The following is a 24,863-nucleotide window of genomic DNA, read 5'->3' on the forward strand; positions in this document are numbered from 1 at the left end:
AACCAATGAAGGAATGGAAACCTGTTGAATGTGTTGAAAAGTTACAAATGACCATCACTAGGACAACTGCACATGCTCCATCTGCCGAGCAGGACCCGACAGAGCACCCCAGCGTTCTAGCAGTAACACTCTATCCCTGTCCTCTCTGTTTATTCTCTCCGTTTCTCATTTTCTCTCTCTGCTCCCTCTTCTATCCCCCTCTGGTCGGGACCATGCCCTTTCTTTATCAATGAACAGTTTTCAGATACAATACTTGCTGCGTTTGTGCCTTATTTTCGTCCGAGAAATCTATCAAAAAGAATTCTCCTCTACTCCCCTTACAGCGGGACAGGACAGTGACCACCAGCACACTTGTGCCTCCCGCCCGTGTCTGCCTCTGACAGCAGAGCCACCCACCAGGCAAGGCCATGGGGGAGTCGATCAGGAGGGCCCTTGTTTGACCTGCTCTGACCCCAGCAGAAATTGCTTACAGCCCTGTCTCTGTCCGAGCTGGGTTTGGGGTTTTCCCCTCTGACTTTTTTCCCCCTTTCCACCCCACCCCCTCTTTTTTCCCTTTAACTCTCCTGGGCCACCTGGCACAGGGCTGGGGTCAGTCCCTTGTGCTACTTACAGTGGTGGGCTTGACCAGAAACACGCCAGGCAGACGCTGGTCGGCAGTGCTAGGCTTTAGCACCCAGTTGAATTCAGGCTTGCCAGTGTTTGCCAGGGTGACTGTGCGGTGATGAATTTCATTAAACATCTGGAGAGAAGGCACAGGAGCAGGAAGTTACAGACCCAGGCCTGCTGCTGGGAATCTCCTTCCTCTCTCCTGGGCTTGGAAGCAGACACATCATGGGAGCAGGGACAGAGAAATGAGCACTTGGGAACCTGGGGAACCCCCAGGCACAGGGCACCTGCAGAGGACCAGGGAGCTCTGGCAGCACACAGAGGTCTGGTAACAACCATGGGAGGGCCAGCAATAAATGAACCAGGGGACACAGGCCCTCTGCACTCTGAGGGGTCACCAACAGCCAGGAGAAACAGAGACAGCACCGAGGCATTCCAGAAGAAAAGGCATGCAAATATTGGCAAGCAACATACATGCAACAAGGGACTCACACAGGGCAACACAGGGCCAGCAGCTGGGAATATCTGTGGGCTTTTGTCGCCCTGATTTTCAAGAGTTTTCTAAAGCCTTCTGAGTTTACATTCTTGTAGAGAACTTTCCCACACAACTTTCTGTAAACAACCTATTGTTTTGCATTCTTTCATAGAGGCGGAGAAATTTGATGTACAGGTAGGTTGTCCAGTGTCCTTGGAGAGGTGGCACGTTCACCCTCCAATCCACTGGCACCTTTTGAGAACTATAAAAGATTGGAGTCAGAGAAAATAAATTAGTCTCTTCATCGTGACCAAAGCTGTGGTGCGTCGTTTTTCCTTGTGTCATCTGGTGACAGGCTTTCAGCTGGACAAGAGTGAACTGGGGATTATTCTGGGACAGTCTCTCCAAATCTAGTGACTGGAAGCCCAACTTCTTCCCTTGACTGTTGTGTGGATTAAGCAAGAGCTTTAGACAAGAGCATTTCCTTGGAGGTCAGGCTTTAGGCATGGATGAGCAGAGGGACGTCTCAGGGACACACCCCTCAGAGCACCCCCACTGGGACCCTGCCTGCCCCAGGAGGCAGTCTTAGGTACCCTGAAAAAGAGGCACTCCCAGCATTTTGGAGAGGCTTGGAGATGGCCATTTTAAACCAGCTTGGATGCCAGATGTGTCCCTCAAAGGTTGTACTTCCAAGCCCCAGAGCCAACAAAGGGGCTGGGAAGGGAAGGGAGCCCTGGACCAAGGTGGGCAGGAACCTGCTGGCCGTGGTCCCAAGGAAGGAGCTGTGCCAGGGGACGTGTGTGGTACCTGAGAGCCACAGTCGATCTCCCGGGAGCTCAGGGAGTAGCTGACACGTGAGGCCTCTCCGGTCACCACCACCTCGTAGGTGGGGCCTCCCTCCACGTGGCACAGCGCCGTGACATTGCAGATGGTGTTGAGGTGGCCAAAGAAGGTGAAGGAGACCTGCTGGCTCTCTCCCGGCTGCAGCACACCTGACACTGGCACGATACTGAAAGCCTGGAGGACAGGAGAGATTGAGGTGCTGAGCACGGAAATGGATGCAGAAGAGCATCTTGGAGCAAAGTGTAGCTGTACCTGGAGGGGCCTATTCCCCAAACACAGCCAGAATCACCCTGATCTCATCCCGCATCCATGCCACTGACCAGTGGAGGGACCATGGGGAAAATCTTCTCCCATACTCACAGATCAACACATTAATTAATACATTACATTACAGTGAACTGGGATGTCTCCTGGCAGCAGAAATTCTCTCTGATGCACAACTTGCCTTTAAAAAGCATTTCTTAACTGCTTTTAGAAAGCAGTTAAAAAATAGGAGGAGACTCAGAACGAGAGCTCTTGGAGCTGAGCGAAGGCCCAGCTCATCTGACTCCTGAGGCTCTTCCCCTCTCTCTCTGATTTAAATGCTGCTTTCTCAAGGTGCTACAGCAAAAGCTCCTGCAAACATTTCCTATGGACCACCTGATGAGTTCCAGGGGGAGCAATGCCCTCCGCAGGTGCTGCACAGCGTCCTTGGGCAGCCCTACAACATGTCCTGCACTGCCTCTCCAGCAACCAGTGGCTCCAGCAGCACTTTGTGATGGGCCTGGAGGGACGTGAGGCCCCTCTGTGGCCAATGCTGAGGGCCACCAGTGGGACTGGGAGCTACAGCCCTGCTTGCCACACTGACAATGGGCAAGTGAGACAGATTCCCTCTTACCTTCTCCACTTCGAGGGGAGTGTGTGGCATGTCCACGGAGTGCCTGAATCCCACCAACTCTCGTGGGAAGCGAGGGGGTTCAGGCAGTTGTATTTGCACCTGAAAAACAAGCCATTTTCTATGCTGGGAGGAAGAGACAGCCACTTTGCAAAGTCTCAGGTTATAAGACAGCTTCAGGGCCACCAGTGCAATACCAGCTCTCGGGTGAAAGCAGACACCTGGAAACAGGTAGTCTGGCTGGGCTGGGAAGAGGGTACATGGAGATCAGGACTCATCACAGCTTGCTCTGGCAAGGAAGCCGGAGGTCTTACCATGATGCTGCAGCTAAAAGCCTCATCTTACATTGTGAAGGAAACAAGGCAAAAATCCCACACTCAACACAGGCCCGTAGGATCTGAGCGAGCTTCTCCAAGGAAAACTCTCCTGTTTCTCCCTCCCACTCACCCCATGTCCAGCCACTGGCCCTGCTGCCCAGCCCACTGTCAGGGCACAGGACAGCAGGGCAGCAAAAAGGGAGGTCAGCACGAGCATGGCTTCTTGGTGGCAGGCTTGGTGGCAGGCTGGGGAGGCAACACAAGCAGTAGGTGTACAAGAAAATCTACCTCTGTTCCTAAAGATTGGTTAAAATCCTGCAATTCTTTCAGGGCTCTGGCTGCCTCCTCCCTTCCAATCTTGAACTGTCTCCATTGAGATGACAGGCAACCCAAATAGGTTCTCTTCCCCTTTGGTGGTTGGGGTTTGAATTTAGGTGGGTAAGGCTCATATCTGGAAAACAACATAACTATGAACAGGGACCTGCAGAGGGAGGGAGGGACACCTGCACGAGCAGCTCCTGCTCAGGATGCAGCCCCTGGGTGGGTGCTGGCACGTTGACCTGACAAACGGTTCGATCCAGCCCTTCCCAATCCAGGCTGGAGCAGGTCTGTTCTAAGGGCAGCCCAGGGATGACACTGAGGGAGCAGCAGTGCAGCAGCTGCAACTGATTGCATTGAGCAACTAGAGAGGACAGGGATTAACACCTTGTGGGGATGCAAAAAGCACAGTGAGAGAGGAAAAGACAGAGAAGGCAAGAAAAAAGGTGAGATTTGAGGCACCAAGGGGCAGACCCAGCCAGTGACGAGCCAGCACAACCCCCCCAGTGCCCAATGCCAGAAACTCTGCAGCTCCACCAGGTATTTATCAGGAATGTTTCCCTGACACTGCTGGGGGGTTGGCTGACATTTTCCAACACTCCCAGGGGACTCAGGTCACATTCCCCATTTTAAATTGAAGCAGGTGCTCAGGGTAACTCTGCTTGTGTTTCTAATGCCACGTGAGGGACACAGTCAAGCCGTGCCTGCCTGTCACCCTGCTGAGCTGCAAGTGCTCCCCACACAGTCAAACCTGACCTGGATGCTCCGTTCCCAGACAGGCATTCAGGGCCTGTAATGACCTGCTCCCCAAAGAATCACTGTCTTTTGCTATGTAGCCTGTTATCTAAGGCTGGGCTTCATTTCTGGATGAGGGGCTCTCTCATCATAGCCCCCGAGAGATCCCTAATCATCTAGCCCACTGTCTTTAGTTGAATGAATGGTTTGAGGCAACTTCCCAGGACCATGATGCCCAGACAATGACATTTTTCACTCTAAAGCAGAAACTCTCTGGGAGGCAGGGATAGGAGATGATGTGATGAGCAAGTCCTGCTGCCAAGCAGTTCAGAACCCATAAGGGACATGTTGCAGTGGGGAAAAGTCAAAATGAGTAACAAGTGTCACAAAAAAAGGGAGTGAAGAATCCAAGGTGTCCACTGAACACTGACCCCTGGGAATGAAATTGTCCTGGCACTAAAGGAGTTGTCTCAGCAAAGAAGGAAAGGGAAGGTAACAAGATGTTCAGCATCAGCCCAGGCACTAAGTGGCTCTTTCTCTGGTCTTGGACTTTCTGGGCATCCTGCAGCACAGTGCAAGGGAGGAAGGCAAGGAGCAGAGAGCAGCTCCTGCAGAGAGGACCCATCCCAAAGCAGAGGGGCCAGAAGGGCCTCCAGCAGCACTGTGGGAGCTGGGACTAGGAGCCCTTCATCAAGGTGGACACTGCCTCAGGCCACAGAGGTCAGAGAAAGCAGCTTTCACCCCAGCTTTCCTTCCCAGGGGAAACCCCTATGGGGGCTAGGCAGCACCAAACTGCTGGAAAACCTATTCCCTGAGCATCCAGCCTGACCACGGCTGGTCAGCGTTATTTGTCAGATCCTAGGCCAACAGCTTTGTTCTTTGCCAAGTACAATCAGGACACCAGCAAGAAGAGCTTCAGGGAGAGGACAAAGGTGCACATACCTCAACTTGTTCACCTGGCTGTCCGAATGGAATGACCAGTGGTACTCGACGGGAAGTGGGCTGCGGTTGGTGATCTTCAGAGAACGCACTTCTTCAGTGCCAGCCACGATGCAGCCAATCTCCAGGGTGCCGGGCTGGATTCGGAGACTTGGGAAGTGGACTTCTCCCCGAAGGGTGATACGCTCCACAAAAGGATGGCCCCTGACCATGTCTATCTTCAGAACCTTCTCTATTTTCCAGCTCTTAAAATCCAGTTTATAAGCTGGGTCAAATGCGATGTAGAGATGACAGGTCTCCCCTACACCCACTGTCACAGGCTGCAAGGACACAAACAGTAATTAATCACCTGTGGCATGATGTCCCAAGGTCTCGACAGCATGAAACAGCAAATGCTCAAAGTGTGACCCCAGCATGGGCTTCTCAGTTCATAGTTCATTTCTTATCAGCAGGGGTCTGACTGCAGGCACCACAGTCTAGTCCAGGATTCCCTCAGGCCCACGTTTCTGTGCTCAGCCCCAATACAAGGGGGTGGCTGCTGGAGAGCTGGCATGCTTTCCAGGAGACACCTTTACTGCATGGCTTGCCCAGACCCAGTTGCCTGCTCCCTTCTCCCTGTGCCTTAAAGCCAGGATGGATCTTCTCAATTCACATAAGATTTTGATTCCTTCAGCAGCTCTGCTGATGCAGCTCAGGCCAGCCCACTGCTGATACTGCAGAATAAACTTCTTGACTCAAGGAGCTCCCAACAGAAAGGCACCACCACATCCCTCCTCTTCAGACCCCACTGCAGGAGTCCAGGGCTGCTCACCTGGCCGCCTGGGAGGGGCTTCTGGTCCTCATCACAGACCAGGAATGGCTGCTCCAAGTCCAGCATAAGGTCCAGTGGCAGCAGGCAGGTGTTTTTTAAAGCCAAAGGCTGGTACTGCAGCGTCAGGACATCACTGGGTTTCTATGGAAACAGGAGAGAAGGAAAAACAGCCTCAGCCAGCCACAGACCTCCTTCTGCTTCTGCTGCATCTCACATTTTTCAGCCCCAGAAGTGCATACATTTCTGTTTACCCTTTCTATTTGTTTCTACCCTTCCAGGAGGTTTTTCTTTATAGCAGATGCTTCTCATCTTTAGAAACCACAGCATCCTCTGGAGGACAGGGAAACACTCCCACGTACAGATGAGGGAACAGGCCCCTGAGAGGAGGTGGCTGCTTGAACAAAGATCTAAAGCAGAAAGTGAATCCAGACCATTTGCCTCCAGATTTGTCTCTCTATTGGGCAGAACAGCACTAGATGATCTTCACACGCACAGAGTCATTTCTCACAACCTTATTGGCTCTAGCAGCCTCAAAAAGCAGTTTGCCTGCAGCATGTGTCCTGCAGCCCTGCTACAGGGACAAGGTGTCTGTGGTCTCAAAGCTATGATCAGCCCAGGCTCTTCTTTCCTGTCTATGCATTGTGCTGGGCTTCCTGCATGGTTTAGAGAAACCAGAGACTTTGGGGAACTACTTCTGGATGTACTGATATCAAACAGGTGCTGTGCCGTAGTATGCAATAAATCAGTTTGTGTGTGTGGCATCGAGCAGAACCCAGGCAGAATCAGGGAGAGCTGAAAAGCTTCTAAATTACATCTGAACTGCCTGTTCCAGGGATTCTGTACTTCAGTGGAAGCCTGGCAACCAGAGGAGACACCTGAAACTACAGAAACCAAATCATGAACCATCTTCTCTTTTTCAGACAACTTGCAGGAGACAGAAAGATGATGCTGGAGTTGGGATCCAGAGACTAAAGGGCATCTGCTCTGCCTCAGTGTTATCAGCACTGCAGCTGCAGGATGTCTGGGGGTCCTTACAAGCAGCTGAGGCTTAGGAAACTGCACAGAGCTGTACCATATAGCTATACCACAAAGCATCCATGCCAACAGCAGAGAAGCCAAAGAGACACAGGAGATGATGGGTTTTTCCTTGTCAGCCTGAGGAATTCACAGGAATGTCCATTTTTCCCAGCTTCCCTACAGCATCAGTGTACAGACATCACCGGGCCTTGGAGGATCCTCAGAGCCTCCCTTTACAGTGAGCAGAGAAACTGGCATTTCTCTGGAAGTGCCACCATCTCCTTGGCAGTGCAGCTGTAACTGCAATTTTACTTTGGGGACGTTAAATACCAGTCTCATCTCTAAAAGCATCTTCACTCACTTTACAGAGTGCCTCAGGAAGGGTAAAGAGGGGCTTTAACACAAGCACACAGCCCCCTCAGCCATGCTCTTAAATGCCAGGATGCAATCCAGAGACTTACCTTCTCCACCCGGAAAGAGAATTGACTGGCTGATGCTTCTATAGAGGGGTGAATGAACTTGCAGGTAATGATTATTTCTATTATCTTCTCTTTGTGGCTGGTTATCCCAATGGCAGCTTCACAGAACACATAATCCTGCACCTCCTGCATGCAAGAGTCACTTGGCAGCAGTGGGTGGTGGCAGGGCACCCTGCAAATGCCCTGAATTGGCTCAGCACCCACCACCCACCACGGGCCCTATTCCTGCCACAGTTACAGTCACTGCCCCTTTTTCTTCCTGTGATGCAGCTTATTTATTCTGTGCTCAATTGCCTGTAACACTGCACCCCAATAACCACAAAAGGCACTTGTGAGAAACTCCCTCCCTTCACATGGCTTTTGTTTTACTCCGTGCTTACCCCAGATAAAGCACTTGGCACTTGTTTCATTCACTTTCTTTTTGGGCTTCTAGTCTAAGTGTAACTTATTTCTCTGCCCTTCTTTGCTGACTCAGCATGCAATACTGCTTGCCCCAAAAGAGCAGTGTTTCCTTCCACCCCTACTTTGGGATCAGCACTGGGTTTTGGTAGCTGTGGAATCACAGTAAAGTCTTAGCTGGTCTGGTGGTGGCCAGCAGGGAAAGCAACTGGTGCTGCCACAGAAACGTGTGGTCTTAAACCAGTTTTGTGAAGGCCCCTCCTCATTTCCCCAGGCAAATGTCAAGGGATGTGGGACAAGCCCAGGGGAGGGGATCTGATGGTTCCCCAGGCTCAGCCCGTGGTGGGGACCTCACCTGCGAGATGTGGGAGAAGCCTCGCAGCACCATGTCCACAGACTCGCCTGGCTGCAGTGTCCCCGTCGGTAGCTCCACCTCAAACACGGGGGCGGCACGTTTGGGGCTCTGGGAAGCATCTTTGGGGCTGCTGAGGGCTGAGACACTCTGGTCCTTCCCCTTAGGTGGGCTGTAGCATTTCGCTTTCCACGAGAGCCAATGCACACGGTTGCCTCTATTTGTTAGCTCGAACCGACGAATACAGGGAAGGTGGCTAGAATAGAAGGCAGGATGGAAAATAGTATGGGAATCGCTATTTCCCTGGTCATCAGATTGCTCCCAGTGAGCAACCTGAGGTGTTAATAGCTTGGAGACTGTCTTCATTTCCAGCTCTTAATGTGGACCAGAAATGGTGTCTGATGAGCTGCCCTTCTGTAAGAGCCCGTCTGAAGCCCCTCATTTTCCATTCTGCCTTCCGATTGCCACGAGAAAGAATCCCTTCCCCCACTGCAGTTCCGGCTTAGAACAGGACACAGCACAGCTGGAACCACTGAACCGTCACGCTGGCTGTTCCCAACAAGGCCTGGTAAGAACTTGGCAAGGAGTTGGCAAGGACTTGGCAAAGACCTGACATGGACCCAGCACGGGACAGCCTGATGCGCAGCCTGCTTCTAATCTCCGTTCTTAAGCCAAACGAACTTTTGGGGGTGACTCCCATGGTCCTACATTGAAGACCCCTCATCTGCCTCGTTACCACTGTGACAAACAAAGAATGAGAACCCTCCTCCCAAGGACTGAGACTGAGACCCCTGCTATAGGGAGGAGGGGAAATTGGTGGTCTGACCACTAATGACATGACCTGTTTCCCTTCAGTGATTCAAATGGACTTATTCTTCATTGTATTCGTCTTGCTTTGGTGGTTTCTGTGGACTCACCTGTTCCCTCGGGGCGATTACAATGGACTTTCATTATTACACTTGTTCCCCCCTCTCTCCTCTGTGGACTATAATTGGACCCGCGAGTCGACCAGAACTTCGAAGACTTCCCCGACACGACAGACGGATCCCCATCGTCCGGACCGCTGAGGATCTTGCCTGTGTTGGTAGCTATTCCCATACCCCTCTTCTCTCTCTCTCTCTCTCTCTCTCTCCTTTTATCTCCTTTCCGATCCCCACTATCGCATTTACTGTTTTGGCCCCTAATAAAGGTGCATTTGTTGTGATTAACTGACAGTCCCTTGTTGTTTGCCTTTTTTGCACTTTTGGGATCGGTGAAAAGAACCATCACGACACCCCGCAATAAGCGGATCGTGACATTAAAATTGGTGTCACAGACAGGATTTCTGTCTAGACAGAAGGGTTGCAGCTGAAAAGGCACCCACACTGTCTTTGGAAATTCACAAAGGATCCCCTAGTGCAAAAGGCGGGACACTTGTTTTGTTGTTGTTGTGTATCTGGTCTGGGAAGGAAGGGACAACTTGAAGAAACTAAGCAGAGCCTCCCAGGCAGATTATTGTCCTTTCACCCAGCCAGGGAAGCGAAGGGCGACACAGCGAGGGCTGTGTAGTTTTGTGGAACTTAAGTTTGTACCTCCCTGTCGTGGTTTTGGTCCCTTCACAAAATGAGTGACAATCTTAGCCTTGAAATTAAAGCTGAATTTTATGCACTACTAGCCAAACACAATGCCAGACCTTCTACGGAAGGAGAAAAATGGGCACAGAGTAATTGGTTTAACTTAGAAAATGTTATTGATAGAGTGTGTTCATTACAACATGAAACAAAATTCAAACTGGGCAAAAATAAAACTATCTTATGCTCAGTTTTGGGAGCTTGTCTTATGGCAGCTATAGAAAATCGCTTCGAGCGAAGAAGTGAGGAACATGCTATAATAGACTCCCTTCAAAATCTAGTTGAAATTTTGCAAAAACAGTTATATGAAGCAAAAAATGTGATCTATGCATTGCGAGCTGCCTTAACAGAGGAACATGTTAACAAATCACATAATGCTGATTCCTCTACAGAGCCTGAGGAGAAGGAAACTCCTCACATTAAACAAATCTATCCTCATCAAGAACTTGAAGCAGCAAGTAATTGTGGGGAACATTGCTGCCATCACTTGAGACCCTTGATTAAAACTATCTCAGTGTATAGCTATCTCAGTGATGATGATCTCAAACCTCACATCACAACCAAACACATACCATCACAACTAAACACTGCCACCGAGCTAGCTAAGCTTAAAAGGGAATACGGACACCCTCCACATGAATCAGAAACAGAATATGTTTTCTGGGTGTCCCTCACTGGTGGTGATCAAATTAAATTAACTGAACAGGAAGCCAGTGGGTATTGGGGACATGGTGTCTTCTTAACAACAGGAGATAAACGTGACACATGGTCCCTGACACAGCGTGCAGCTTTTTGGGCCGGGGGAACAAGCCCCTTGGAAAGGGGAGATCCCATAGCTAGAATTAGTACCCCCGACCAACTCTTGGAAAATGTGCACAAAGCTGCTTGCCTGCAAATGACTCACAAAAAGAAATGAATTCCTGGCTTTGAATCCCTGATGCAATTACCTGTGAAGCCCAAGATAATGACCCCTTTAATTTGTGGGCTTCCAGAATTACTCAAACCTACAGCAATTCTCCTTCAAAAAACTATAGCAGCTGTATCTCCTGTAGAAAGACCAGATAGATTTCCTAGTAACCAGAAGGACCCATTTGTTCCCCTTTATGACTTGTTGAGGAAAGGGGTGAAATGGGATTGGAGTCTTTCTCAGGAGTCAGCATTGCAATTGCTGATTTTTGAAGCAACAGCTCATCAAGCAGTGACCCCTATCCATCCTACAGATCCTTTCCAGGTGGAATGGGGATTTGCCTCCTCAGGGCTGTCAGTACACATATGGCAGCGGGGTCCTGAGGGTCCGACAAGACCTGTTGGTTTTTACTCCCGTGGTTCCAAAGATGCTGAGAAAAGATACACTACCTGGGAAAAAGGATTGTTTATGGTTATCTTAGCTTTCATAGAAGTATAAAAAATTGCACGAAAACAACCAATTGTATTGAGAGGCCCCTTCAAGGTTATTAAGACAGTCACTAGTGGGACTCCCCCTCCTGACGGGGTGGCCCAGAGGGCCTTAGTGAGAAAGTGGTATGCTCAGGTTGAACATTACTGTAACTTCTTCTCAATGACAGAAGGATCTGTAAAAACTTTAGCAATCCAAGAAACGGAGAGCTTGGACAAACCTGCCTCTGTAATCAAAGTAAACCCTCCTTTCTGCCCCGAACAATCAGCAAACTCCTGGTTTACTGATGCTTCTGCTAAAGGGAAAGGAAAAGTATGGAAATATAGGGCAGAAGCCCTCCACTTTTCCTCTGGTGAGCAAATTATTACAGAGGGAGAAGGTAGTGCACACATTGGGGAGCTGATAGCTGTCTGGAGTGTTTTTCAACGAGAAGCACAGAATTCCTCTTTGGTCTGCATCTACACTGACTCCTATGCTCTGTACCAAATGATCCTAATAATCCAGCTCATGACCCTGGCCAACCTGTTCTGGTGGACCTCTCTTACTATAGGACTAGTACCACTTGTGCTGAAACCCCCTCTGAATAAATATGCATGGGAAGCCTCTGGTGCTCTAGGGAAAGAGCATTGGACAAATACATGCTGGATAATTCCATCATTCTAACTTTTCTGCCTCTCGGCGGCAGAATTCTGTTGTGTTTACTTTTTCAGAAGAACTCCAAGGGACATGAAGACCACCTAATCCATGATAAAACTGGTAATACTTTTCTGCATCCTACCACAACCCCATGGCCAGAAACCAGCTGAGTGACCGTGGTCTGAAATAATTGTGGTAGCATGCAGAAAAAGTGAAAGGATCTCTTTAAGCACAAAAAGGTCTGCATGCACCCAAGCGTACAGGATTGTTGGCACAATTTTACACTAACACAGACTGCAGAAGTGGTTTGTTTATGGGGAAAAAACACCAAAGGGCTTTCTTTTAAGTTTATAATAAATGCTGTAGCTCAATCTACTATGGTTTATACCACCACCACTACCACCACTCGAGCCCAGCCACCCGTTATGCTTACCCCGAAAATTTTTGAAGTTGGACCATATATAATCAGGAAAACTGGCCAACAACAGATATTATTTGATCCGGCATGGTCTCTTAAACAAGTCAAATTGCTGATGCAAAACAATGTCTCAGAAATACAACCAGCTTGTTCACCCTTTTTGCAAACCTCTTTTCAGGGTTGGACAACCTGGCTGCGACAGTGGAACCCTCCTAAAAACTGGGTGCAAAGAGACATAACTGGTGTCGTGGGAACGGGACTGGGAATCCTAAATAGTATTGATTCAGAAGTATTAATGAATAAATTGGCCTCCACGACTAAAGATTTGACCAAAATACAACAACCACTGCAGTCGTCCTTATCGGCCCTGGGAACACATCAGTGGTTGCTATCAAACATTCTACCAAATTGGGAAAAGATAAATGTAAATGGTAGCAAATTGATAATTGATGCACTTAATGCCACACAAAGCAACGTTTCCTTAGCTCTTAGCTGTATCCAGGCCCAATTATGGATGCAGTCAGTTGCTGCCTCAATTATAAGAGAAGGTGAAGAAGGCACTTTTCCTACTGAAATTGGGAAAATAGTCTGGGACAGTGCCACTGACTTTGAAAGAGATTTCCAATCCTGGTGGAATTTAGTGAATTTTACCTATGACCCTAACACAAACACAGCCACAGCATTTGTGTTGACCATAAGAAATGCCTCGGTGCATTTGATATTCCCTATCATTGCACTAGGATTAAATCATGACGGAGCCATTTTCTATCCCTCTGAACATAGAGAATGGGCCCGTCAAATTAATGACAAATGGCAAACTGTCAATTTAGAGTCCTGTACTATCCGAGAACAACTAGGGTTTATCTGTGAAGGTAATGCAATTATAGCTCAAGATATCTGTTTAGACACAGAACAAAATATCTGTCATTTTGACATCCATCCTAACGAGACTTCTGAAACAGTCCTTGTATATACAGGCAATGGGTGTGCCTGCTTCAGAACCGCTTGTGATACTGTATTTATAGAAAGTACAGTAGTAGCTACTAAAAATCATTCAAATTTTTGTGCTTGCAACTTTACTAAAATTGCAGGATGTGATTTTTCTTTTGTAGCTCCAGTTACTTCACATGAACTTTTAGAATCCAATCTCACGTTGATTCACAAGCTACTGCCTACTCCCATTGGGATGAACCTTTCTCTGGTAAAGCAATTATTACTTCATCAAGATCTAATAGAGATCCTAGGAAAAATCAAGGGGAATGGACAGAAAACTCTGGTAACTGTTCATCATCATGTGCAAGAAATACATCGTGTTGTAGAAAGGGTGAAAAGTGATGCCGAGCACAAGTGGTGGGATACCCTTTTCGGGTGGTCACCCACTGCCACCGGTATCCTGAACAAATTGTGCCATCCCATTGTTGTCCTTCTGATTTTAGTTATGATTGGTTTTGTTTTATCAGTAATCTTGCTTATTGTAAATTGGAGAATGATGAAACGATTAACAAAATTAACATCTATAATTAATGCACACCACTTGGCCGACATCCTTTACACTATAGATGTTCCCAGAACTGTAGACACAAGAAGATTATAAGGTTAGAAGATATGTTTTACATAATTTTCTATTATGATTTGTTTTAATCATTGTTTTAATTATTTTTTGTTTATTAATTATAAAATTGTACTGAGTAATATAGATTATTGTTTAATACTGATTATACTGGTTTATTATTTGATCAATTTATTGTTTAATTGATGAATATCAATTATTATTTAAGCAATTTATTGTTTAACTATTTACTGATTTAATTAATATTGATTGTATTTTGCTTATTGATTAATTACTAATATGTTGTGATTGTTTTAGTTTTCCTGTTTCTTCTTCTTTCCCTTTTCCTCTTCTCTTTTCCCTGGGACGTGCTGCCAACACTTGACGAGTCCTGAAGACTCCAGGACGACACCATGGAACCCTGCTGATGAAGATATTTCGAAGGCAATCGTCAGTCACGGGGTGGTGTAAGAGCCCGTCTGAAGCCCCTCATTTTCCATTCTGCCTTCCGATTGCCACGAGAAAGAATCCCTTCCCCCACTGCAGTTCCGGCTTAGAACAGGACACAGCACAGCTGGAACCACTGAACCGTCACGCTGGCTGTTCCCAACAAGGCCTGGTAAGAACTTGGCAAGGAGTTGGCAAGGACTTGGCAAAGACCTGACATGGACCCAGCACGGGACAGCCTGATGCGCAGCCTGCTTCTAATCTCCGTTCTTAAGCCAAACGAACTTTTGGGGGTGACTCCCATGGTCCTACATTGAAGACCCCTCATCTGCCTCGTTACCACTGTGACAAACAAAGAATGAGAACCCTCCTCCCAAGGACTGAGACTGAGACCCCTGCTATAGGGAGGAGGGGAAATTGGTGGTCTGACCACTAATGACATGACCTGTTTCCCTTCAGTGATTCAAATGGACTTATTCTTCATTGTATTTGTCTTGCTTTGGTGGTTTCTGTGGACTCACCTGTTCCCTCGGGGCGATTACAATGGACTTTCATTATTACACTTGTTCCCCCCTCTCTCCTCTGTGGACTATAATTGGACCCGCGAGTCGACCAGAACTTCGAAGACTTCCCCGACACGACAGACGGATCCCCATCGTCCGGACCGCTGAGGATCTCGCCTGTGTTGGTAGCTATTCCCATACCCCTCTTCTCTCTCTCTCTCTCTCTCTCTCTCTCCTTTTATCTCCTTTCCGATCCCCACTATCGCATTTACTGTTTTGGCCCCTAATAAAGGTGCATTTGTTGTGATTAACTGACAGTCCCTTGTTGTTTGCCTTTTTTGCACTTTTGGGATCGGTGAAAAGAACCATCACGACACCCCGCAATAAGCGGATCGTGACACCTTCCGATGTCATTATTGCAAAGAGAAATATGCTTATAGTGGTAATGTAGCATTTTCCAGGCAAGGCTAACAGGACGTGGTGTTTTCCCCCAAAATGTTTGTTCTGGGAGGATTCATGCTGTTGCTGTATTTTGTATTAATCTGTGCCTGAAACTGTGACTGAATCTCTGAGACCCTGCACTTGGGGACCTTGTGTGTGGGGCTATGATTGCAGGCATGTCTAAAAGCTGGCTCAGAGGCAGTTTCTGGATGACCCCAGCAAGCTGGCAAAAATTGTCTGCCTGCTCCAGGAGAGGAAACCAGGGCAGCAGGGCCTCTCTCATTCGTAGCAGCCTTGGTTTTGCAGCACTGGTAGTCATTTGTAGAAACTTCATTTTGCAATTAGAAACTGTTTGGAAGCGAACTTTGCAAACTCTGCTGGCAACTCTGTCTCTGGAACTGCTCTGTGGGCTCCTGCCTTCAGGTGAGGGTTGTCACCCTCCTGTCTCTTTGTTCCCAGGGCCCCTGATTGCCTGGAAGGTGCCATTTGGAGGGGAAAGGGAAGGGGAAGGATGTGATGCCATCTTCCCTTGGTCCCTCAGCCACACGGAGGGACCGCCTCATCTGGGCACCATTTTGGGAACCTTTTGCTCCAGGGCAGCCTGTGAGATCATTACTTCATCAAGTGAGGACATCAATGTATTAGAACGAAAGACAATTCAGTGGCAATTTAGCAACTGGTTTCCCTGTCAGTGGCTTTTGAGAGTGTCTAACAACTCTCAACTGGCCATCACATGTTTCTAAAGGAACCTCTGCCTTCAAGGAAGGAGTCAGGGCTTTTAAGCACTGAACAAGATCTTGCCTGACAAACTACAGCAAAACTGCTCCATGTTGAGACAGGAGGAGAGGTGGGAGTGGAGAGATCTCCTACCTGAATGGGTCCCCAAGTTGAGCTCTGGGGTTAATGGCTTGGTTATGACAATTGTGGTGCCAGTGCCCAAAACCTCCAGCACACAGGAGGTCCAAAGGCTGTTCCCAATGAACAGCTGGACATTGCCAGCAAAAAGCCGAGTGTCATTCGGGGCTGCTGTGACAGTCACAGGAACCTTGCCCCTAGCAGGGATCACTCCTTCTTCGGGCTCAACGGCAAAGCAGTGGGGTGTGGGATCCTGTAAGACAAGCATAATATGCATTTAGGATGGAAACCATCCACCCTGGTGTCTTGTGGGATAGGAGAAAAGAAAGACCAAAGAGAGGAGGACAAAAATCCTAAAGGCTTAATTTCCCTAAAGTTAAGCTACAGTACAGGGCAACAGCAGAGCTCATACAACCTGCATTTTCCCCTCCTTTAACGGACTCACCCAATTAACCCACTTTTGCCCAACCCAAGGGATGCTTATCCTCAGGAGAGTGTGCCTTCCCCAGTCTTTCTCTGGAGTGTGGGCCAAGGAAAGCTGCTTTCTCTCTCCTGGCTTCTCACAAAGGCTCAAGGCCAGAGGAAGCCATGACTGCTCAAATCCCACTGCAGAAACCACATGGCTGGAGGATACTGCTGAGAGCCTGAAGAATATCTCTGCAAAACCAGTTGAGCAAAACCCCAACACCAAACTATTCTTTCCCAAGGGGCCATCAGTGCTTCTCAACATCCCCTCAAGGACTGAAGCCCTCACTTCCCGCCAATCATCAGCTGTAGAGAGATGTCCCAGTGCCCTCTGCTTTGGAAAAGTCACCTCCAAATGGTTAGAGCAGAGCAGGAAAGCAGGAAGCAGAAAGCAAACTGGACAACGTGTGCTCCGTGGGCATGGCCCACTCTTCCCAAGAACTCCTGTTCTCTGGTTTCTCATGGACTTCACGGATTGGGCAAGAGAGCTGGAAGCTGTCCCGGGGAGGGAGGAAAGGCCTTGCACCAGCACAGCTGTACAGACACAGCTCTGCAGGTCTGGCCCTGCTAGGAGCATGTGAAACCCATCCTTTACACACCACAACCACCCAGCTAAGGTGCATTGCTCCCTGCAGAGGCTGGAAGCAAAATTCCATTGTGGAGTCAGGGAAAACTGCCCTGGAAAAACCCCCTCACTTCAGGGTAACATTTATCCCCCAAACAGCTGGAAAAGCAGCAAGATGAAAATTCACACCCCTCCTCCTTGGCCCAGGAGGCTGTGGCTGGACTCTCCCACACGGCCTGACGCTTTACCCACGGCCACAAACAAGTCCTTAGGATCAGGTTTTAACCAACTCCACAAGTCCAACACACCCAGCATGAAGAAGAACAAACCTCAGGCCTCTCACAGATCTCCCCCTCCAGCAGACATCCCACCCCGCCCCAGGCCCAGGCCCAGCCTACAAGCCCTTCCTGCCAGGGGAGCAGCCCCAGCTCCTTCTGCCCTATGCAGCCTCCAATATTAAACAGCCTTTCTCTGCAGCTGGTCCCCAAAGATGCTCTTCAACGGCACAGAGATCACAGGCTGTGGGGGTGCACAACCCCCACACATCTTTGGCTGGCTTGAGCCACAGGAGGTGTGAAAATTGCCTCCCCACGAGCAGTCTGAGGACAGACCTCACACCCTGCTCTCTACTACTAACAGCAGTTTGGCACAAAGCAAATGTAGATGGAACAGGGAACCATAGGGAAATCCACGTTCTCTGGGGAGCAAAGGACCACAGGTTTCTCTTGGTCTTGGAGCTCCAAAATGTGACACGCACAGCTAAAGACAAAGGATAAAATTAAGGGAGAACTTGTCAACACAATCCAGATTAATTTCTGCTCCAACATCTCTGCACCTGACTTCACTGAGGGATGCCCCAGCTAACACCACTCCAGAGCCAGGTTCCTCTTGCCTCGCTCAGATGGAGTATTGGAGTATCTTGCTTCCTCTCACACAGGGCAATATGGAAATCTTGCATGTAAAAACCATGTCATGGCTGCTACTGACCAGTCAATTTCCCTGGAAAACAGCCCCACAGATACTTACGATCTCTAGCCTGAAGTCTACAGGGACGAGACCATTGTTCAAGAGGGTAAGGCTTCGTGAAGTAGGCTGTAATAATGGGACCTCGCCAAAGTCTATCTTGCGATCACTTAGGCGGATTTTTGCCAGGCATCCAGAGCTCTGTAGTTCTATTCTCTGTTCCAGGAAGCAGGCAAGAAAGATTTTTAAAAAAACGAAACAAACCACAACAGGAAAATCTAAACAAAGCTTAAACAGCTCAACCCTGCTCAAGTTATTTCTTTAGGGACAGCTGCCACTCTCCACCTGAAATGCTGGGCTTTTGGGGAAAAAGAAAATTACATATTCACCTCCATATTTAAAAGGATTAAGGTAAGAGAACCTTTCAAACTACAAATTATTGGCCCAAAGGTAAGAGCTTTGCAAGAAATCTCTAGTTTAAAGACCAGGCTGACAGTTAAACAACTGGTTATTCTGGTGGGGAGAAACCCTCCTCTTGAAGGGAAGCAGCGTGATAGTTGAAAGCAACTGTTTTGTCAAACTTCAGGCTCCCTGGCGCAGCCTGCATTGCCTGTTCTTCCTGTTGACTGATTTACGTGCAGTGCCACAATGGCCCAGGTTCAGTGTTTGATGCCATCCAGGGAATTTGGCATCCTCATTTCCTTATGTTTTAATAGAAGTTTAAATCCTTGCAACTACTCTTCAGATGCCAGCTTTCCCTTCTTTTACAGAAAGCTCAAGGTTCCCAGAAGTCTACTGACATCCTCTTTTGTGCTCAGAGAGATGACATTTTAAAACATGTTTCCAAAGTTAATAGCATTTTAAAGAATAATTAACTAAAATCATCCTCAATTCCAGCTTAGATGAACTACCTTCTGTGTCAGACACTGAGATTACCACCTATAAGGCATGAGCTGTTTGTGCCACCGATCCCTCCTGTCCTTCTCCTCAGCAGCCTGTGCCTGTTTTCCCCGGAAGAATCCCTGTGCCCTTTGCACCCTGCCAGGAGCAGTTGCACAAAGGCACACATCTCCCCTTGCGCTCACCCGTGGGTTTCTCTCATCCCCGAACACGCCGACAAGAACGTTGGTGCGATGCTCGCCCAGTGTTTGGACTTTGACTATAACTGGAATCTCTACAGTGCTGCGAGGCTGGACAATCCCATAGGGTTTGGGGCTGGAGTAGAGCACAGGAGAGTCCTCCTCGCATTTCTGGAAGGGACAGAATCAAATGCAACTTCAGAGGGACCTCTGAAGAAACTTTAGACTCCTGAACACCCCTGCAACAGCAACTTACACACATTTTTTAAAAATCCCCAGGACAAAGGTAAAAGGCACAAACAAGATGCAAGAATTGTAGGCTTAGCATTCTCAGGGGGTCCTGCAAGGAGGCTGCCAGCACAGGCACTGGTGTCTGTAGATGCAGCAGCTTTTCACAACCCTCTAAGATCTCCCACAAGAAAACACCCTGAAGACTAGAACATAAACTGTTTCCTCAGGAGGTTAAACTGCATCCTAAAGTTTACATTCAGGTAGGATCCTGTTCTCAGCAGATCTTTAAGACTGAAAAGAAGCCAGCAAGGTCTTATCCAAACCCTTTTCCCCCCTAAAACCTTTTTTTCTCTTCAGAAATATTTGAGAGGAGGAGGTGGATGTGATGCCAAACCTGGGGAATAAGCCTGTAGCAGCCAGGAAGGTCAGTGGGATTCCCAATGATGAACTTCCTCTCATATGGCTCCTTCAGCTGGCATTTACCATACAGCAGGATTTGAGGGTACACGTACAGCTCAGGAACGAGACACCTGGGCAAAGAGATGACCCCAGGGGAATCAGAGATACTGAGAGAATGGAGAACGTTTGCTCCCAAAGATTGTGAAATGGAGCATAACACATTTGTCACTGTCAAATGGACATTTAACAGCCCTGCAGTGATAATTGCCTTCTAAGTCTTCCCACTCAAACATGCCTTGTCAAGGAGGGGCAAACCCTGAGAGGCAGCACCCAGAGGCTGCCAAGTGCCCCAGGCACAGCACTTTGTCCCACAGCTGCCTCAGCCCCTCCTTAACCCAAGAAGGCTTGCAAGGACTCCTGTAGCAGTCCCAGTGATCCGTGAGCTCTGGGGGAGCCTTCCCAACAAGGATCAGTGCTCACTAGGGCTCAAGGAACACACGACTCTAGTGTCTCAGTAAAAATGACTCCCTTCTCTCCCACGGTGCTGTTGCCCTGCCTGACAACTCAGCTGTTTGCCCCAGCCTTGGAGGGCACGAGACACCCCCTGCCCTACAGAGGGGGGGATCACCCCCTCCCAGGTCCTACAGCTCCCTCGGTCCCTTCACTCCACAGGTCCATGCACTGACTGTCCCCAGTTGCACTTGCTTTACAAAATGGCAGCCCAGGCACTGACTGGATGGCTCTGCCTGGGACAGGGAACAGCACCAGGGAACTGCATCCCTCTTGTCATTAAACTGATGCCCACAGCAGCAGAGCAGCATGGAATTCTGCTGCAGCAAGAACGACTTTTGGTTTACGTCTGAGAACATTAAAGCTCAAAATGGGAAGCAGAGGGAAGGAGAAAAACTAGAGCTGACTTGCCACATCAAGGGCTGTTTTCCCCTTGTAAGATCTTACCCTCACCACTCTGCTGTGAGCCACTTCTCCACTGCCAGGTGCCCTCATTAACAGAAGCAGACCCTGACTCTCAGCAGGCTGCTTGGTGTGTCCCAAACCAATGCAGGGTGGTCACAACCCAGCACAACTCCACCTTTTGCAGGAAGGAGGAGAGGAGGCCCTCGGGAAATTTGTTCCAGCTCAAGCACCAAAAACCAGGCCAATAAATGATATCATTCCTGGTCCCTTTAGAAAAGGGCCCAGGACCGTGCTGGGCTGGGAGCAGGGGTGCTTTGCACCACAGGCTGCTGTCCAAGCACTGCTGTTCTCATGTCCAGCTGGGCACAACATGAGGTCATTAAACAGCACTTCTCCTTGGGAGCTGCAGCCAGCAAAGCCTGTGCAAGGCAGTGGCTGGGGGAGGCCAGGGAAGGGCTGGTACCTGGCTGTGATGGTCAGGGATGCCACTCCCTCGCCAATACCCTCCAGGTCCACCAGCATTTTCCGGCAGAATTCCATCACGGTTTTGGAACACATGGTCACCTGTGGAAGAGAAGAGCAGTAAATTCTTCCTTACAAAAGCTCATTACTCACGTGTGATATCCTCCAGCTCTTGAGGGAGGATTTTGCCTTAATTCTTCTCCTGGTCCATGTGTAGAGCACAGTCTCTGAGAGTAACAAAAGCCTTCTGGCAAGATCAGATTTGATAAACACACCTTGCTATCAGGGCATAGGTCAGCCAAATTGAAACATTAGACTAAAGCTCTACACACCACTGCATTCAAATTAAGGGGCCACTTTTTCATCTGTCTACGATGACATAGATGCAGAGGAAATCTGACTTAAACAGAATGAGTTCAGCTTTACAGCAGGAATCTGAGGGCAAAGTGTGGCCCAGCAGGTGCTGGGCAGTTCATGGCTGCAGTTTTTTTGTCTCCACTGGAGATCCCTGCAGTGAACACTAATTGTTCTGCTCCCCGGGAGAGGAGAAATGAGATTTTGGAAACAAAACAGTGCTCCTTGAGGAACATCCCGAGGAACCCAGCTAGCAGAGGCCTCACACCAGTGCAGATCTCTCACTCACACGATGCTCAAAGCTGGCACCAGAGCTAAAGCCCTCCCACACTCCGGTGAAGCTTCAGCCCTGGTGCTGAAGCGTCTGTGGCTGGGCTCTTCCCATACCTTGATATCCCGGTGTCCCTGGGGGAGGATGGTCCCTTGCATGGGATTCATTGTAAACTCTCTTGGCTCCGGGAAAAAATGAATTCCCTCCGTCCCGGATGGGTCACTGTCGCTGTGTATTTGATCACAGCTATTCACAGCAGGCTGCGTGTCATCGTCCAACATGCGGAGCTTGAACGTCACGGGCACCGGGCAGGTGTTAGTCAGGCGAAAGCTCTTGGTGTAGGGAAAGCCTAGGAAAGGACACAAATATCCATTTAGGCACCAATTGTGGCATGACTCCTGGTGTGAATATCCTGGTAGGATGAAAGTGTCATTGGAGTTTAGCTCTTTATTAGCTGAACTACAGCTCACCCAGAAGCTGCATGAGGAATTAACCGTCACTTAGTTCCCTTTGACACCGATTCCAGACTGCAGCCTTGAAAATGCCCACTCCTAGCCCTGCTGTACACTGCAAGTTTCTCTCTTTGTGATGGGGAAGAGCTCCCTCACCTGCCCCAAACCAGTGCCAGTTATTTCTCAGAGATGAGTGTGCACCCAGACCGAGCATTTACATTTACTCTGAGAATTCAAGCTGTAAAATTCCCTGTTAAGGCTGCCAACACTCCCACCGTTTTCAAGATCTATAAACAGTGAGTCATCACTGAGAAGAAGCTACAGCAAAAGAAAGTGAGGATGTAGTCAGGAACTAGAACATGATGCAAAGCACCCTAATGCAGTTCCTCTCTGCAGGATCCTTAAGGCAGCTCTTGGTTTGGGCCAAACAGACTGAGCACGTGACAGCTCAGAGCCCACTCAACTGGAGGCAAACCCGAGCCTTGCTTTGAGATTAGCAATTAGGAACCATGTCCCACCCACCCAACAAACGGGGACATCACACCCATGCTGCTCACTGTGATTGCTGCCTGCAAGGGTTTACCCCAGTTTAGCTCTGAGATTTGCTTTCCATACTGGAAAGTCAGAGATAGAGCCAGGCACAGTGGGGATGTCCTGCAGAGCCCGGACAGCAGCCACAACCTGCTCTGCAGTGGACATCTGGCTGGGCTGGCCAGCTCTGTGGGGAGGAGACTTCTCCCCAGGCCTGCTCACCAAGAGGCATTGGAACACAGATGGGGAGAAAAAACAACTGCAGCTACAGCCCAGAGCTTCTCATCAACAGTGACCACTGCCAGCTCCAGCAGTGACTCCAGCAGGGAGGTAAGAGAGGCACAAAAAGGACAAACACAGATGTCAAAACCTCAAATGAGACTGACATCAACAGTTAAAAAGAAGCAAAGATACAACAGCTGCCTTCAGCTGAAGAGACCTTAGGAATGAAATTGGATTAAGCAGGATGAATCTCCTGTTTCAGAACCATATTTCTACCTGTTGCCTTTCTTGTTTCATTTATTCAAAAGGCAACTTGACACGTGCCTCCGTGGTGATGCAGGCTGGGGAAGAAGCAGCTCAGGAAAGGCAATTACTTTTCTCAAAATGTTAATGAACTTCATTATTATGGGTTTAGGCTCCGTAGTGAATTTTCCCCTTGGTCGAAAAAGGGGGATAGGGGTTTTGGGGGGTTTTGGCTGCGGGGGTGGGCTTTTCCATTCGGGGTTTTTGGGAGTTGTGGTGCGATGCCGTGGGCGGCTGTGAGGTCGGACCTGACCTCAGGTTCGGCAGGGAGCGGAGCTTCCCTTCCTCCCGCTCGGGGGTCGAAGGTCGGCCGTGTGCTGCTGTGGGAGGTTGTGTGCTTGGCCCCGGGACTGCCCTGGCTGCGGCTCAGCACTGGGATCCAACCCGCCTGCCTTCCCCACTCCTGCCTGCTGCTGTCGGCCAGTGCCGAGATCCCCTCTGCCCGTGAGTTCGCCAAAGGAGCATTTCCTTCCTTCCTGCCCTGCCAGAGCCCACAGCCCCTCCTGCTGTCATCATAACTACACCAAAGGGGAAAAACGGTACTTGGCGGGTGGGCAACGTCTGTTCTTGCATTGTTGTCTGTGCTGTCCTGATATATTCTGGTAAAGAACTATTATTCCTTTTTCCCATGTTTTTTTTGCCTGTGAGCCCTGTACTTTCAAAGGTATAATAATTTGGTGGGAGGGGGTCATCTTTCCACTCCAGGAAGACTCCCACCTTCCTTGGCAGACATCTGTCTTTTAAAGCAGGACAGAGACAGCAGAAAATACTGACTTTCTATGCCTTGGTTCTGTTTGATCTCACAACGGCAGAATGCTACCTGAGGCACCAGCAGCCCTGGAGTTCACACCCTGAAGAGGCTGCTGTGGCAGAACATGAGTGAGGGATGCTTTTATGTTCAAGTGCTCCATTTTGGAACACACAGATCCCTCACGCTGTGTCCCAGCCCAGGGAACACTCACCAAAGGAGATGTCCCCGAAGCTGAGCTCATCGACATTGAAGTGTAAAGTCGGTCCAGCGACACACCCCCTGCGACAGCGAGGACAGAGGAGGAAATGGCTTGGTTAAAGGGAATTGCAAAGGTCTGGCAGTCGTGGCTTGGGGGCATAAAACCTGGTGTCAGGGCACGGTGGGGTTCAAATCAACACAGCACCATGTGCTCAGCACAGCGCCCCTGTGGAGGCAGCTAAAGCCAAGTGGCCAGCAGCCAACAGCCACTGATAGGGCTTTGGGCACAGGGCAGGCAGGAAAAGCCCCCGGGTTGCTGGTGGTCCCATGAAGGACCCTGAACACACACCCAGACATGGCTCCGTGCCTCAGTTTCCCCATCTGTAATGTGATGGACATAAAGGTGCCCCCACAAACTTCTGTACTTTCCAGCTACAGGTGCCCTGCTTTGCTACTTCTGAGCTGTAACTGCTGTTCCCATGGAGGAGCTTTCTCAGGAGAGTTTGACCCACACAATCATTACAGACAGAGTTTTGAGACATGAAGCCAGGGGAGCCCCAAACATGCTCTGAAAAGAGCAGCAACAGTTCTACACAGTGGACAGATGACTCCTAGAGGAAAGGACCAGCTTGTCAGCAGTGCACCAGCTGGCACAGCCAAGAGCAATAGCTTAAACAACCAA

General features: G+C 49.1%; 1 pseudogene; it reads right to left on the reverse strand.

Moving 5' to 3' along the window:
• LOC128812976 (hydrocephalus-inducing protein-like) overlaps nucleotides 1–24,863 on the reverse strand; it is a 79,041-nt pseudogene that overhangs the window by 37,839 nt on the left and 16,339 nt on the right.

This window comes from Vidua macroura, chromosome 11 (assembly GCF_024509145.1).
Source record: "Vidua macroura isolate BioBank_ID:100142 chromosome 11, ASM2450914v1, whole genome shotgun sequence".
NCBI classification, from domain to species: Eukaryota; Metazoa; Chordata; class Aves; order Passeriformes; family Viduidae; genus Vidua; species Vidua macroura.